The sequence below is a fragment of the Equus caballus genome, chromosome 22 (genome assembly GCF_041296265.1).
Source record: "Equus caballus isolate H_3958 breed thoroughbred chromosome 22, TB-T2T, whole genome shotgun sequence".
Taxonomy (NCBI): domain Eukaryota; kingdom Metazoa; phylum Chordata; class Mammalia; order Perissodactyla; family Equidae; genus Equus; species Equus caballus.
In genome coordinates, this window is record NC_091705.1 from 6,922,491 (window position 1) to 6,939,690 (window position 17,200).

The following is a 17,200-nucleotide window of genomic DNA, read 5'->3' on the forward strand; positions in this document are numbered from 1 at the left end:
TATTTAGTCTTCAGCACAAGCTCCCAAAACCCTTGGAATTTCCTAAGTGATGACAGCAACAAAGGTGTCTTTTGTTATGTTAATAAGATGGCTTTTGGATTCCACCTAAAGATGGGGGCTGGTAGCCTGGGGAACCAACCACCCCACCCCTACTTCTGGGGAGGGGAGAGGGGCTGAAGACTGAATCAATTGCCAATGACTTAATCAATTATGCCTAAGTAATGAAGCCTCCATACAAACCTAAAGGACAGGGTTCAGAGAGCTTCCGGGTCGGTGAACACACGGAGATTTGGGGAGAGTGGTGCACGAGGAGAGGGCATGGAAGCTCCAATCCTTTCCCCACATCTTGCCCTGTGCATCTCTTCCATGTGGATGTTCCTGAGTTAGATCTTTTCATAATAAACTGGTAATCGAGTCAGTAAAATGTTTCTCTGAGTTCTGTGAGCTGCTTTAGCAAATTAATCGAACCCAAGGAGGGGATTGTTGAAACCGCCAATCTCTAGCCAGTCCGTCAGAAGCACAGGTGACAAGCTGGACTTGCAACTGGCATCTGAAGTTGAGGGAATGGAATCTCATGCTAATGAAGCCAGGTACCTGAGGGTTACTGTAGATACTCAATAACAATATGATTACCGGTCAGCCTTGTTCCCAACACAGACACAGATGAAAAGAAGTTAATCTTGTTGTTGTTGTTTTTTGTTCTTTTTTTTTTTTTTTTGAGGAAGATTAGCCCTGGCTAACATCTGCCAATCCTCCTTTTACTGAGGAAGACTGGCCCTGAGCTAACATCCGTGCCCATCTTCCTCTACTTTATATGTGGGACGCTTACCACAGCGTGGCTTGCCAAGCGGCACCATGTCCACACACAGGATCCGAACCGGTGAACCTCAGGCCAACGAAGCGGAAAGTGCGAACCTAACCACTGCACCACCAGGCCTGGCCCCAGAAGTTAATCTTGTTAATTGACTGTTTTCTTGTTTAATCGAGGAGTGACTCAAGGGTAACAAGGATTTACGAGCTTGTTTTGCAGAAGAAAAAGAATGTCTTCAAGGAAGTTACAATCACCAGATAACCAGCCCCCAGCTGCCCTTGATGCCTTACCTGGAGTGAAAGAAACATGATCTGCCCTTTGTTTCTCTGAAACCCCTGCTCCCAAGCCCCTTAGCTCTATGAAACCCCTGCTTTCTTCTTTCATTAAGGCAGATTTGAGAGAACCTGTCTTCCTGCCTTCTCATTTTTGGCCAATTTTAACAAACCTTTCTCTATCTCCAAGCGCCAGTGTCTCAGTGATTGGCACTTTGTGCATTGGTCACATGAACTTGAGATTAAGAGGTCCGGTGTCCCCATCTCTGGGTAAATAGTGTCAGAATTGAGTTAAATTGTAGGACACCCAGCTGGTGTCTGAGAATTGCTTGTTGGTGTGGGGGAAGCCCACCCCACCCCTACCCGAATCAGAATTGGTGATCAGAATCTTTATTGGGTTAATCAACAAAACTAGAATAAGGACAATAAGTTAGAGAAAAGAGCACTAAAGTTAGTGAGGTTGACAACCGCACAGTGGTTATGTAAGAGGAGGTCCCCATTCCAGGTGTCGACGAAAATAATCCATAACCAATCTGTAAATGAAAATTTGGGTGAGTTTATTCTGAGCTGAAATCTGAGGACCATGGCCCGGGGCCTTTCTTCCCAAAGGAAGAAAGGGCACTGAAGAAGTGGGGTGCACAGAGTGGTTATATACCCCCAAACAGGGTGTTTCACCTATGATTGAAATGTCCCTCCCACAATAGTCACAAGATTGCCCTGTTGGCACAGCACTTGATGGACACAGCAGGTAGTGGGTCTGCTATCTTGGTGGGCGTAGCAGGAGGCAAGTCTATTGTCTCGAGCTGGGCAGTCACAGGTGAGCGCAGCAATCAGTTTCTAGCCTAAGGAAAGAAGCTTAATCCTTAAGGAGATACCAACGTTGGGAGGGGGAGGGAAGTTGCACCTTTATCTCAAGGGCCTTTGCTCTTGCCACAGGGAATCTCTAAAGCAGATGTACAATGCATGCTCAACGGCCACGGTCAGGCCCCTTTGGAAAGACAAGGTCAGGCCGAATTAGGTTTATACCAAATGGCTTCCTCATATTCCAATATATCCTATTACTTGCCATTTTTATTTGTCACAGGGAACACACACTGAAGTACTCAGGGGTGAAGGGCTGTGAGGTGCGTAACTTACCCTGAAGTGTGAACGCAATTTGTCCTTGAATTCAGGAAAAAAATATGCACATATATAAAGGGGCTGAGAGGAATGATAAAGCCAAGGGACAAAATGTCAGCAATAGGCAAACCTAGATACAGGATATAGGGTATTTTTTGCACTACTCTTGCAACTTTTCTGTGAGTGTGAAATTATTTCCAAATTAAAAGTTTAAAAAGTAATCCTTTAAGCTCTTTATTAGAATAGATTATAATCCTACATTCCTGGAAATCCAGGGATCTTTCCCCATATTTCTAGTGGCTTCATAGCACTGGCCCCCAAATGCCAAAATATAGTTTGTTTTTTGTTAATAGACTTTTTCAGAGAGGAGAGTTTACTAGAATGGGCTATCATCACCTTGGAGAGGGAGAAGCATCTGGAATCTCATGTGTAAGGGGAAATAACTCCACTCTATTCAGAGGCAAATGTGGCTGGAGTTGGGAGGGTCGTAGTTATGCCCCGAGCCCTTTCTCTCAGAGCACAGCTTGGTTTGGCTTTCTCTGGGATTCTCCCCACCCCCGACCCCCGCCCCTGGCAGGGAGGGCCTCCTCTTTCCCCGTCCTTATTTAGAAGCATCCCATCTTCAGAAAATAGTGAGAAATGTGGAGGGATCCTTCTTTGCTGTGAGTTATCCACACAGTGTTTCTGTTTTCCTGATGAGCAGCAACACTTACATCAACATGTGCCAGAAAGCAACCTGAAAACTGAAGAGAGATGAGCGGCACATCTCCCAAGGCCCAGCAGGCCTCTCTCCCTGATCTGATCCCAGCCCACAACTCAGGAATACAATTCTGGGGGCCAGGGGTTTGCAGGGGAAGCAGGCATAATGATCAGTGCTCTGCTTCCAGCCCCTCCCTCCCCTCCCCAGCAGACACAGTGTTGGCTGAGCAGCCACCATCTTGCTGTACCTGTCCTTGGGCATTGTCACCCTGAGTCTCACAGCAACCCAACGCAGGAGGCATGGCCACTCAGACAAGAAAGAGACTCAGTGGTCAAAATGATGAGGATTATTTTAGGCTGGTTACTGTTAAAAACTGCGGATGGGAAGGAGGCTCTGAGGAGTGGAATTTGCTTGCCCTTTGATGAGAGACATTTGCATTTGTGAAGGAAGTCTCCATCTGTGGGGGTGTCTCCCTCTCTGCACCAGGAGGAAGGGGGGATGACCTTATCTCTAGAAACTCTTAATGGTGACAGCAAGGACTTAAGTCTTGTTTATTGTGCTTGTCTGGTAACCTCATGTAGCTGATTCCCCCCACCACCAACATCCTCATGGAAGCATAGGACATCCTGACTTAATGCGGTATGATTCTTATCTAAAGTTATAGGACCAGCCAATAACCAGACCCCACCTGCACTGATATCATTTTAACAACTTTTTACATATTCTTTCCTTTGTCTTGCAAAGAGATAACTCACATACCTATGCCTTAAATTTAGCCCTACTCTCAACCCATGTTGCTGGGCACAGTCAGTTACAGATGAATGTAACTGAGCCCTGACTCCAGGAGGCATAATCTGCTGAGAAGATGGACAGACAGGCAGACAGGTAACCAGAGCAGAGAGCTTCAGTACAGGTAGCAAGAAGGTCCTCTGAAGATGGCTGTGCAAGCATTCCAGAGCATTCGGGGGAAGCAGCACTTGAGGGGAATTTCCAGGGCAGCTTGGTCGGTGTTCTGGGATGTAGGGGATGCTCAGGCAACCGTGGACAGCTCACATGTCCTACTCTCAACCCATGTTTGCAGCAGCTCTTAACTGCCCATGGGTCCTGTCCCCATGCTGGCAGCAGCTCTTTACTGCCCATGGGTCCTGTCCCCATGCTATTCCACACTATTCTTTAAATAAAAGAGCACTACTGCCAGACCTTGAGAGTCCGAGAAATCTTTCTTTCAACTCCCTGGCTGGTCGACCCCACATCAAAAAGGCTTGACAAAGGTCGGACCTCTAAGAACCTCCACAGGACGGGAAGCCAGACCCGGAGCTCTGACCAGATATGTACTGCTCTTTCTGCTCCACTTTCTGCAAATGCCGAGCTCTGGGCCACCATGGGCTTTTCCCATATCCTGTACTGAGGCCCGTCAGGAGGGCACTCTTCCATTATACCAGAAAGAAGGCAAAGCCTGCCTCGGTGCTTGGCCCAGATAAGAGAGAGAAGACCCTGAGACCAAAGCCCACTTCCTCTGAATACCAGCCAAAATGGTCCAGAACTTGGAGTGCTCGTGTTGCCCTCAGGATACTGTCCTGATTTTACTGAATAACCTGCTAATGGACAACAAGAAGATTCAGATGGAAAAGCTTGAAAGGTCTTGAATGGAGCGTTATGTCCAGATATTAAATCTTCCTTGAGGTTCCCAGAATGCCCCATGTTTCTCCAGGTTTGTTCTCTAGGTACACCTTCAGGCGAGCTGTCCACGGTTGCCTGAGCATCCCCTACATCCCAGACCACTGACCAAGCTGCCCTGGAAATTCCCCTCAAGTGCTGCTTCCGCTGGATGCTCTGGAATGCTTGCTCGGCCATCTTCAGAGGACCTTCTTGCTACCTGTACTGAAGCTCTCTGCTCCGGGTACCTGTCTGCCTGTCTGTCCATCTTCTCAGCAGATGATGCCTCCTGGAGTCAGGGCTCAGTTACATTCATCTGTAACTGAGTGTGCCCAGCGACTAGCACAGGAGCTGATACAGACTGCCGAGTGAACGAATGAATGAACGAACGAACAAACGAATGAGGCCCAAGCGTCAGGAGCCTTAGGATCAAGGAACGGCCCAGTCTCTATTTCTTTGATCTCCAGCAAGTCAGTTTCCTTCTTGGTGGTCTGATCTACACGATGGTGATGAATCGTCTCTGGTTACAGCACAGAACTGATCCAGCACAGGGGTCACATCTGAAAAGCATTTTTAAATGTAAGACACTATCCCCATGCACATCATGTTTATAGGTGAAGGGAAGAAGGGAATGGTTAAGGAACACTGTAAGATATCCTACACTGGTGGTTCTCAGCCTCAGCTGCTCACCAGAATAGCCTGGTGAACTTCACTGGCTTGGGATGCAGCCTGGACCCTGGGACTTTTAAAAACTCCCCAGGTGACTACCACGCAGCTTGGGCTAAGAACCTCTGGTAGATGCAGAGGGGGGATGCTTGTCACTCGATGCATGCCACTCAGTCTCTTGTTTGGAATAGGTAAGAGCAGTGATGCTCAAAGCTTAGCATCAGCATCAACTGGAGGCTGGTGAAAACCCAGACTCTCAGGCCACACCCCTAATTTCTGATTGAGCAGGTCAGGGATGGAGCCCGAGACTCTGCATTTCTAACAAGTGACAAGTGGTGCTAATTCTGATAGTCTGGGGATCCTACTTTGAGAACCACTTGTTTAGAGAAGCAATTCCCAAGTCAAAATCACCCGTGGGACTTTTTAGACACATCAAGCACCAGCTCAGGGCCACTGAGCCGCACTTTCTGGAATCTGTTTTTAACAAACTCTCCAAGTGACCTTGACCACCAGGTGGATTTGAGAATCTCTCTGGAAGGTGATTCTGTGACCATGTCTGTGCTGCTCCAAGGCTGCAGGGAACACTTTTCCCTGCCCCACAGAAAGAAGAGGACGAGAAGACAGTGGTTCTGTCCTCATCTATTTAATAAAAAGGAGAAGACAGCCCTATAAGCCTCAGATGGCAAACCATTCACACATTCGTTGGAAGTGACGTGTTCAGGGTGTGCCAGGCACCCGCCCAGGAGAAGAGTCTGAGCAGCCTGAAGGGACAGCACACGGCACTCGAGTCAGGCACCTGGAGTGCAACCTGGGAAACAGCACCCTTGTGCAAGCTAAACACAACACCCTCCACCACGACAGAGCGGAGGCCTGGGGAGATCCTCCTGCCACGAAAATATGCTCTCAGTCTTCCACTCTATAGGAATCTAATCGTTAACTAGAAGGATGACAGAGCAAATAGAAATATCCACATGAATTATTCATAGATATGGGGAAATCCTAATGGAATATCATAATAAAAAACTATTTCATTTTTAAAAAAATAGTTCGAGTAATAGAAAATCACCTGTTTCTTCCTTGAGGAGACTAAAAATACTAGTTAAGATGGAAGCTGACTTTCTCAGCAGGTCATCTCCATGTGCATTTATTCATTTGCTCAACAGAGACATGAGCCCTCACCAACTGCTGGGCCCTGTGCCAGGGGCTGGGGCTTCACAGGGAACAAGACAGATGAACTTTCCCTTGAGGAGCCTGCAGTTCAGTGGGAGAACCCAACAGCAACCAAGCCAACACACCAGGGAGTTGGACTGTCCAACTGCACTAGGTGCCAGCAAGGAAGAGAACACAGTACTCTAAAGAAAGATCATGGGTGGGTGGGGGGTGTTCCTGGACGGGGTGCTCACAAAGGCCTCTTAGAACAATTACAATTAAGTAAAGACCTGAAGCATGAGAGGAGCTAGCCAGAGACAGAACAGGGAGTTGAATTCCAGCAGGGAAACAGCATGTGCAAAGGCCCTGAGGTAGGAAGGAGCTAGGATCAACTGTGGAAAACAAAGGTCAAAGAGACTTAGAGCACAGAGAACAAAGGGGATAGAGGAGGGAGGTGAGGTCTCAGAGCAGTGGGAGGTGATGTAGGGTGACCAACCACATCTGTTTCCTGGGTCATTGGACTTTCAGTGCTAAGACAAGGAAAGAGGGGAACAAACTGGTCACACCAGAAGTGAGGTCAGAGATGAATGGGAGGGGTGGGAGATAAGGCCAGAAAGTTGGGTGGGCACAAAGCACTGAGAACTTAACAGACTTCAATAAGGAACCTGGAGCCAGAAACCCACTGAAGGTTTTAAGTCACGAAGTGGCATGGTATGGTTCACGTCATTCAAAGTATACAGAATGGAAGGGAGGGAGCAGGAAGGGACAGCAAGAAACCTGTTGAAAGTGGTTGTGGTCATCTAGGTGAGAGCAACTTGGACCAGGGTGGCGGTGGAGATGGAGAGGAGGAGGCAGACAGGGCAGAGGCAAAGCTGTAGGGACAAGTGGGCGCCTCCCTCAACCCAAAGGTCCAGGGAAAGCGGGGAGCAGGGAGCAAATGCTGGGTGTTCCCAGAGCGAGAAGGGCAAGCACAAGACAAGTGCTGTCTCCTGGGTCCTGCAGGAACGATGACGGCTCGTGAGGGACTTGCACCATGCAGCTGGTAGGTGAGCGCTTCAGGGCAGGATGCACAGCAGGTGTGTAAGCAGCCCTGTGCAGGAGGGGCCTCTTCCCAGGAGGAGGATGACAAGGTGAAGAAAGGGAAGTTTCTGGAGCCACATCTCAATGAAAGCCCAAAGGACTTTACCCTGGGTGCGGGCACTGTCCCAGTGACCTTCAGAGTTTGTGTTTGTTTATCTTCCTTAAGGTGGCCATGCCTGTGGCTGAGCATATCAGCTGGCCTGATTCTGAGGAGAAAAGGTGGAAAAACACAAGGGAAAATACCATTATCCTCTGAGAGAATAAGGAAGAAGACGGAAGGGAGAGTGACTTCATCAAGTATGTGGAATCGGAGTTTTCTATGTCTTCCTCTCAAGGAACATCGATTTTGACAACCACCCATGGATGAGAGTACCTTTGCGGAAGTCCGGAAGCCTGCTGGAGAAGTTCCAGAACACTGGTGGAACAAAAAAAACCTGAGACTGGACACATTGAGGAGGGTAAGAGGAACAGTTTCGCTTTACCTGCATCACCACTGCCCAAGGTGGCACAGCTCCATGCCGAGAGAGACCCCCTCAGCACACAATTTCTCCCACAGGAGGAAGCGAGAGGGTGTGAGTGAGCACCTGGCTTCCCCGGCTGTGGGACACTGCCAAAGGCTCACTGCGTTCTCACACCACCCAGATTACTGAGGTGTGCTGTGTGACTGTGGTGGGAAGGGCTGGGAGAACGGCAGCCAGGGCTCCTGGAGGGCATCGAAGGGATGTGGATCCTACCAGCTGCTTTGCCCACGGGCCACTAGGGACACTTCGCCTGCAGATCCCCCTGTCTGGCCCATGATACCCTCAATGCTCCACGCACCCCACTCACATACCCCCGCACCCAGTGGCCAGCTCCCTGTGTGTGTCACTGAGGGCAACAAGTGCAAGCCTTTGCAGATAGCTAGTGATCAACACAGAAAGCCGACCCAACTCTGTAGGATTGGGAGCAATCACACAAACTTAGCACTCAGCACAGCCCTAGCGAAAGCAAACAGGAGGCTGTCAGCACCTTGGCTGGCTTTGCAGAATTGAAAGAGATAGACAATCTTAAGAATTTCCCCACAAGAGGGAACAAGAAGCATGGAGCAGGTGTATGCACAGAAAGAGTCTAAGAAGGCCTCAGAACCTCCAGCAGGGCTGAAAGAAGATATTTCTTTCCCAAAACCAATCAATAAAGACTGGAGGGGGGACTGCTTCTTCAAAAGTGAAGATGGCAACACAAGACTCCAAGGAACAAGAAAAATCAAGGAAACATGACACCACCAAACCAACACAATAATTTTCCAGCAACTGATCCCAAAGAAATGGAGATCTGCAATTTGTCCAATAAAGAATTCAAAATAGTTGTTTTAAGGAAGATCAGTGAACTATAAGAAAACACAGACAATTCAATGAAATCAGAAAAACAATACATGAACAAAATGAGAATTTTAACAGAGAGATAGGAATCATTTTTTAAAGAAGAAACAGAGCCAGCCCTGATGGTCTAGCAGTTAGAGTTCGGCACTCTCACTGCTTTGGCAGCCCGGGTTTGTTTCCTGGTCGCAGAACCACACCACCATCTGTCAGTAGCCAAGCTGTGGCAGCGGCTCACATAGAAGAACTAGAAGGACTTACAACCAGGATATACAACCACGCACTAGCGCTTTGGGGAGGGAAAAATAAAGAGTAAGACTGGCAACAGATGTTAGTTCAGGGCGAATCTTACTCTGCCATTAAAAAAAAAAGGTCTGTACTAGATCTGTGACTTTGTACAATTACTAACCTCTTTAAGCCTCATTATTAAAAAAAAAAAAGAGAAATTCTGGAGCTGAAGAATTAAGTGAATGAAATAAAAAATGCAATCAGCATCAACAGCAAACTTGATCAAGTGAAAGAGAATCTATGAACTGAAAGAGAGATAATTCAAAATTATTCAGTCAGAGGAAAACAAAGAAAAAAGAATGAAAAAAAGTAAGGAAAGGCTATGTGCACTATAGGCTACCATCAAGCAAAACAATTTATGCATTATTGAAATCCCAGAAGGAGAAGAGAGGGAGAAAAGGGCAGAAAGCTTATTTAAAGAAATAATGGCTGAGAACTTTCAAAACCTGGGGATAGATTTGGACATCCAAGTTCATGAAGCTTATAGGTCCTGAAACAAATTCAACCCAAAGAGATATTCTCCAAACACATTATAACAAAACTGGCTAAAATCAAAGACAAAGAGAGAATTTTAAAAGCAGAAGGAGAAAAAACCTCTTCACATACAAGAGAACCCCCATAGGCTATCAGCAGATTTCTCAGCAGAAATCTTGCAGACCAGGGGAGAATGGGATGATATATTCAAAGTGATGGAAGAAAAAAATCTGCCAACCAAGAATACTTTACCAGCAAAGCTGTCCTTCAGAAATGAAGGGGAAATAAAGATTTTCCAAGACAAATAAAAGCTGAGGGAGTTCATCACTACTAGACCTTGAAGGAGTTCTTCAAGCAGAAATGAAAGAATGCTAATCAGTAACATGAAAACAAATGAAAAAATAAAACATATTGGTAAAGGTAAGTATACAGTAATATCCAGAATACTCTAATACTGTAATATAGTAATATGTTACTCACTTGATTCTAGAATAAAGGTTAAAGAACAAAAGTATTAGAAAGAACTATGGCTACAATAATTTGTTAATGAATACACAATACCAAAAGGTGTAAATTGTATCATCAAAAACATAAAATGCTGCGGTGGGGGAATAAAAGTGTAGAGATTTTGTATGCAACCAAAGTTAAGTTGTTATCAGCATAAAATAGGTGTTATATCTATAAGATGCTTTATGTAAGCCTCAGGGTAACCACAAAACACAAATCTACAGTAGATACACACAAGATAAAGAGAAGGGAATCAGAGTATGCCACTATGGACAATCCTCATCAAATCACAAAGGAAGACAGCAAGGGAGGAAGAAAGGAACAAAAGAACTATAAAACAGCCAGAAAACAATAAGATGGCACTGGTAAGTCCTTATCTATCAATAATTACTTTAAGTGCAAATTAGTTAAATTCTCCAATCAAAAGGCATAGAGTGGCTGAATGGATAGAAAAGAAAACAAGACTCAAGTATATGCTGCCTATAAGAGACTCACCTCAGCTTTAAGGACACACATAGGCTCAAAGTGAGGGCATGGGAAAAGATATTCCACACAAATAGAAACCAAAAGACAGCAAGGGTAGCTGTACTTATATCAGACAAAATAGACTTTAAGTCAAAAACTGTAAGAAGAGACAAAGAAGGTCATTATACAATGAAAAAGGGATCAATTCATCAAGAGGATACAACAATTGTAAATATATATGCACCCAACATCAGAGCACCTAAACATATTAAGAAAATACTAACAGATCTTAAGGGAGAAATAGACAACAATAAAGTAACAGTAGGAAACTTCAGTACTCCCACTTTCAACAATGGATATACCATCCACATAGAAATCAATAAGGAAATATTGGACTTCAACTACAGTTTAGGCCATATGGACCTAACAGACATACACAGAACATTCCCTCTAACAGTAGAAGAACACATATTCTTCTCAAACACACAGTAAACATTCTCCAGGATAGACTGTATGTGAGGCCACAAAACAAGTCTTAACGATTTAAGAAGACTGAAATCATACCAAGTATCTTTGCTCACCACAATAGTACAAAACTAAAAATCAATAACAGGAGGAAAACCGGAAAATTCACATGTGTGTGGAAATTCAACAACACACACCTGAACAACAAATGAGTAAAAGAAGAAATGGAAAAAATAAAAATATCTTGAAATAAATGAAAATGCAAACACAACATAACAAAACTTATGGGATGCAGCAAAAGCAGTTCTAAGAGGGAATTTTGAAGTAATAAAAGCCTACTTAAGAAAAAAGAAGGATCTCAAACAAATAACCTAACTTTATACCTCAAGGATCTAGATAAAGAACAAACTAAGTCCAACGTTACCAGAAAAAAAGGAAATCACAAAGATCAGAGAAGAAATAAATGAAAGAGACCAGAAAAAAACAATAGAAAAGATCAACAAAACCAAGAGCTGGTTTTTCAAAAAGATTGACAACAATATTGACAAATCTTTAGCTAAACTAAGAAAAAAAGAAGGCTCAAATCAATGAAATCAGAAATGGAAGAGGAGACATTACAACTGATACAAGAGAAATACAAAGGATTGTAAGAGACAACTATGAACAATTATACACCAACAAACTGGAGAACCTAGAATAAATGAATAAATTCCTAGAAACATACAACCTAAAAGACTGAATCATGAAGAATAGAAAGTCTGGACACGGCAATTACTAGTCAGGAGACTGAATCAGTACTCAAAAACCTCCCAAGAAAGAAAAGCCCAGGACCTGATGGCTTTACTGGTGAATTCTACCAAACATTTAAAGAAGAATTAATATCAATCTTTCTCATACTCTTCCAAAAAACTGAGGAGAAAGGAACATTTCCAAACTCATTCTATGAGACCAGCATTACCCTGATATCAAAGCCAGACAAGGATACTACAAGAAAAGAAAAACATAGGCCAATATCCCTGATGAGTATAGATGCAAAAATTCTCAACAAAATACTGGCAAACAGAGTCCACCAACACATTAAAAGGATCATATACCATGATTGAGTTGTTTTTATCTCTGGGATGCAAGGATGGTTCAACATATGCAAAGCAATAAATGCAATACATTACATTAACAGAATGAAGGATGAAAATCATACAATTATCTCAATAGATGCAAATAAAAATTTGACATAATTTAACCACCTTTCATAATAAAAACTCTCAACAAATTATATAAAGAAGGAATGTACCTCAACATAATACAGGCAAGATATGACAAAGCCACAACTCAAATCATACTCAACAATCAAGAATGCTCAGGAGAGGGGCCGGCCTGGTGGCGCAGTTAGTTAAGTTCGCACATTCCGCTTCTCGGCAGCCTGGGCTTTGCCAGCTTGGATCCTGGGTGCGGACATGGCACTGCTTGGCAAAAGCCATGCTGTGGTAGACGTCCCACATATAAAGTAGAGGAAGATGGGCACGGATGTTAGCTCAGGGCCAGTCTTCCTCAGCAAAAAAGGGGAGGACTGGCAGCAGATGTTAGCTCAGTGCTAATCTTCCTCAAAAAACAACAACAACAACAACAAAAGAATGATCAGGAACAAGACAAGGGTGCCCATTCTTGCCACTTCTAGTCAACATAGTATTGGAAGTCCTAACCATGGCAATTAGGCAAGAAAAATAAATAAAAGATATCCAAATTTTGGAAAGGAAGAAGTAAAACTGTCTCTGTAGATGATATGATCTTATTTACAGAAAACTCTAAAGACTCCACCAAAAAAAACCTGTTAGAATTAATAAACAAATTCAGTAAAGTTGTGCAGGATACAAAATCAATAAAGAAAAATCATCTGCATTTCTATAGACTGACAACAAACTATTGGAAAAAAAATTAAGAAAAGAATCCCATTTACAATAGCATCAAAAACAACAAAATCCTTAGGAATAAGTTAAACCAAGGAGGTGAAAGACCTGTACATGAAAATCTATAAGACATGATGAGAGAAACTGAGAAAGACACAAATAAATACATAGATCTCTCATGCTCATGGGTTGGAAGAATTAATATTGTTAAAATGTCCATACTACTCAAAGCATATACAGATTTAATGCAATCTCTATCAAAATTCAATTGACATTTTTCACGGAAATAGAAAACAGAACCCTAAGGTTTGCAAGGCACCACAAGAGACCCCAAATAGCCAAAGCAATCTTGAAAAAGAACAAAGCTGAGGCATCACACTTCCTAACTTCAAACTATATGACAAAGCTGTAGTAACCAAAAGTATGGTACTGGCAAAAAACAGACTTAGAGATCAACAGAACAGAATAAAGATATAAACCTACACATACACAGTCAACTAATCTTTGACAAGTGTGTCAAGAACACACAATGCAAAAAGGGAAGTTTCTTCAATAAATGGTGCTGGGAAAGCTGGACAGCTACACACAGCAGAATGAAACTGGGCCACTACTTTACAACACTCACAAAAACAACTCAAAATGATTGAAGACTTGAGCGTAAGAGAACCTAAAACTCCTAGAAGAAAACAGAGGGGAAAGTTTCTTGACGTTGCCCTTGGCAATGAGTTCTTGGATTTGACACCCAAAGCACAGGCAACAGAAGCAAAAATAAACAAGTGGGACTAGATCAAACTAAAAAGTTTCTGCACAGCAAAAGAAACAATCGACAGAATGAAAACAAACTATGGACTAGAAGAAAATATTTGCAAACCATATACGTGATGAGTGGTTAATATACAAAATATATAAGGAACTTATACAATTCAAAAAAGCAATACCAAAAAAATAATAATAACCTGATTAAAAAATGGGCAAATGACCTGAATAGACATTTTTCCAAAGAAAATATACAAATGGCCACCAGGTACATGAAAAGGTGCTCAACAACGCTAATCTTCAGGGAGATGCAAATCAAAACCACAATGAGATCACCTCACACCTGTTAGAATGCCTGTCATCAAAAAGACGAGGGAAGCGCTGGTGAGGATGTGGAGAAAGGGAACCCCGTGCACTGTGGGTGGGAATGTGAACTGGTGCAGCCACTATGGAAAACAGTAGGGAGGATCCTCAAAAGATTAAAAACAGAACTACCATATGACCCAGCAGTTGCACTTCTGGGTATTCATCTGAAGGAAACAAAATCGGTATCTTAAAGAGATACCAGCACTCCCATGTTCATTGCAGCATTAGTCACAATAGCCAAGATATGGAAACAACCTAAGTGTCTGTGATGAACAAATGGATAACGAAAATGTGGCATTTTAAATTTTATTTAGTTTTAATCAATTTAGTCACATGTGGCTAGGTAGCTACTGTATCGGACGGTGTAATTCTAAAAGTTCTGACATCCTGGGTAGAAACCAAGAGACCTGGGGACACATGGGGTGTCGTGATCTCTTCCTTCAATAAAAGGTGAGATTTAGAAGAGGAAGATCCGACCTTCTCTGGCCTGCAACGCCACCATGCTCAAAATGCAGGCTCTCAACTGGGGACTTCAAAGTAAAAGTGGGGCAGCGTGCTCAGATAAAACTGTTGAACAATGTCTGTGACACAGGAAGGACCACAAAGGAGAAAAATTCCCATAATTTTCCAAAGAAATTAACTGTGAGCTGGCAACAGGCCTCAGGACTTCAATCTCAACAAGCAAGAGCAATAAGGGGCCTGCACACCCCACTGGGAAGGAAACCCTGAGACGGGCCGCCCGGCCACGCAGCAGGCTGTGGAGGGCCGCTGAGTCCAGGAAGCAGTGACCCACTCTAACGAGGTGACTGGGAAAAGCTGATGCAGGGGCAGGGCTGAGGGACTGGAGCTAGCTACCCCAGGCCACTGTTACCACCCCAGGCCTGAAGAGGTAGAGGGAGGGAGGGTTACTGGAAAACTTAGAAATAGCTGTAGGAGGGGCTGCCTGCGGGGCTGCGGCCTTGGCCTTCGCCTTCAGAGACAGAGGGAGCCAGGGCAACCCCACCCTGGTTCTTTCAGTCCTCAGGTCGCCTGCAGGGGCCTCCTTGTCCGAACCTGACAAGAAGCAGGAAGGAAGTGCACACAGGTCAGCCTCCTCCAGGGAACAGCAGGGCGGAGAAGGGTGGAGAGGGGCTCTGGACAGGCTAACGGGATGGAAGGAGTGTGGCAAGGAAAACGGGGATTAGAGCAAGAATGACGTTCAGGGCAGGATTGTGAGTGAGAGACCTTCACTGTGTGAAGAGGACACCACAGCTCACTTCCTCCTTCCTTCCCATTGTCACAGCCGGGCAGTCCAACAGGGGCTTTGAATCCTGACGACTACCTAACGGAGTGATTTATGTTCCTGTTGGGCGACAATCCTCTGCGGTCCCTGGTGTTTCTGCACATCTTGTGAGCAGCGGTGACTGCCTTTGCTCTGGGACTATATTTCTGAGGGTGTTTAAATAGCAAACAGCTTTGGGAGACAGAGTGCCTCTCTCCAGAGCAAAGGTCAGGCATTATAAAGGATTTGGGTTCTCAGGATTCTTCTGTAGCACGACCTGCTGCGTGTGAGGTGTCCCCCGGCTCTCTGTGTCACTTGTGGCAACCGGGGTTCAGGGAGTTGACACCAGCTTCACCATTGCTGTGCATAGTAACGCTCAGTGCTGTCTCTGACCCCGGGTCTCCTGTGTTCTGCTGGCGGGGCAGGCTGACTGGATACTTTGTAAGTAGGCTGAGATCTCACAGCCTGCACAGCTCTGGACTGTTACCTGTTCTAAGTCTCAAGTTCCTCAACTGTAAACCAGAAATAACAAAAGGGCTGTGTGATTACAAGAGCTGACACAAGGCTTAGAGTAGCTTTTGCTCAAGACTAAGTGCTCAAATGAAGTTAGTTACTTTATCTACTCCTGTAAGGCAAATGTTTCAACAAAAAAGGGCAAAATCAACATCATAAAAGGGGACTTGAAGCCTGTGGTAGGTGAAAAGACAGACTTCCAGGTTTTCTGATCATGAACTGAAGTTTCAAAGTTCTGAAATAACTTAAAGACGTGACTGGGGAACAGACTTGCCACTGATGCCTTTGAAAAATATTCTGAAAAGAAGAGAGGGGACAGAAAAGCAAACAAGTTGAAAATCCCAGTTTCAAAAAGATGGATTTCAGATACATCAGACAGGCCAGTCAGATGCGGGTTCCTGAAAACATTCTAGAACAGATGATTAAACAGATGGCTGTGAGCCTGTGGAAAAGAACACAGCGATCACTGGAAGCAGCATGAGTTCACGAGTAACGCATTGTGCTGTATTAATATTTTTTCTGACAAGATCATTGGATTAATCACCAAAATACTGTGAAAATAGTATAGCGTGATTTTAGCGAGAACGGGGATGTGGGAAGGAGGGATGTGGGCTGAAAGAGACATGACTGATGCATCTGTGACCCGAAGGAAGAGTTCCAATGGAGCGCCAGCTCTATCCTGTGCGGTGCGCTTAGCCAAGACTTGGATAAAGACATTGAAAACCTGTTTGAGGCTGACACAGAGCTGAGAGGAACAGCCAGCATGACATCTGAGATATTTCAATACACCAGACCACGGGCTGAGCCCAACAGGAATACGTTTAAGTTCTTCACGTGGGTTCTTCACTGGCCAGACAGTGACTATATGGAATAACCCGGGATTTCGGTTATCTGCAGGCTAAGTGTGAGCCAAAGATGTGATGCAAATACTGAAAGAAAGTTTCGGTCACACTGAGCTGCACGACCACAGTAACACGGCCTGGCATCCCAGGTGTACGCCAGGCGCCCTGTGGACATCTCTCACTTAACTCTTACACCCTGGTTTAGCTCCAGGACTGCACAGATGGGGGACAGAAGTTTGGAGAAGTGAATGAACACATAAGCTGTGTGAGGTCACACACCAAGTTAATAGCAGAGCTGGACCCAACCCCAAGTCTGTGCAGCCCCTTAGCCTGTTGAGACCACTACACGACTGTCCAAATCCAGGGGCCTTGGTCCCACGACACTGGCAGAGCATATTCAGTTCCTGAGGTCACTCTCCAGGCCACGTGACAGGAGAAACTGCTCAAAGACAACAAGTCAGCTTGGAGAAGACGGAGGAGGGAGACGTGGTGAAGCCTAAACAGGTTATCATGATGTACCAGACCTCTGTGGGTCCGGTCCCTGCTCACTT